Source organism: Nannochloropsis gaditana (genome assembly GCF_000240725.1).
Source record: "Nannochloropsis gaditana CCMP526 unplaced genomic scaffold scaffold242, whole genome shotgun sequence".
Lineage (NCBI taxonomy): Eukaryota > Eustigmatophyceae > Eustigmatales > Monodopsidaceae > Microchloropsis > Microchloropsis gaditana.
The window spans coordinates 9,821-10,137 of NW_005803711.1; positions in this window are offsets into that span (position 1 = coordinate 9,821).

The following is a 317-nucleotide window of genomic DNA, read 5'->3' on the forward strand; positions in this document are numbered from 1 at the left end:
GGGGGTCAGGATGACAGGATGAGGGAATAGGCGCCAGGCAAGGAGAACAGAGACGGACGCGACGGTCCAGTGCAAGAGTCAGAGGCCCATCGTCTCCCTCTTAGGCGCCTTGAGGCCATCCTTTCCAACACCCCCGTGCTCCAATTCCATCATACCATCAATTCCATCACCACCTGCACCATCCTCCATCCATTCCGTTCAAGTCATGTTTTATTTTTATTCCTACTTGTTTACCCTCTGGCACCTGGTTAAGGTTCCTGCCCTCTTCCATGAAAATGAGGGGAGTACTCGACACCATCCCTCCCTCCCTCCCTCCC